This window comes from Theobroma umbraticum, unplaced genomic scaffold, assembly GCF_002168275.2.
Source record: "Theobroma umbraticum cultivar Fairchild unplaced genomic scaffold, ASM216827v3 scaffold_12.1, whole genome shotgun sequence".
Lineage (NCBI taxonomy): Eukaryota > Viridiplantae > Streptophyta > Magnoliopsida > Malvales > Malvaceae > Theobroma > Theobroma umbraticum.
Window position 1 is genome coordinate 3,947,671 of NW_018397269.1, and position 289 is coordinate 3,947,959.

Consider the following 289-nt stretch of genomic DNA (forward strand, 5'->3'; position numbering starts at 1 on the left):
ATCTAGAGAAGGTTTATATTAATGTAAATTTTAGATTATATCATAAATTCTAGAATTTGCTTGATTTTCTCTTGAGGCGAAATCCTAAGCAATCCTTAATTAGGGTGATGATTTAGGTCGTCTTTGGACCGTTTAAGCCAAAAAAGCCTACCAATTAAATTTTTATCCCTAGTATACCCTTTTTAAGTCTAATTTCCCTTTTCTTTGTTTAATTACATAATAATTGAGCCTAGCCTTAAAATTAAAATTTTAATTTTGCAACCCTCACTCCTAAGCATGTATATTATTT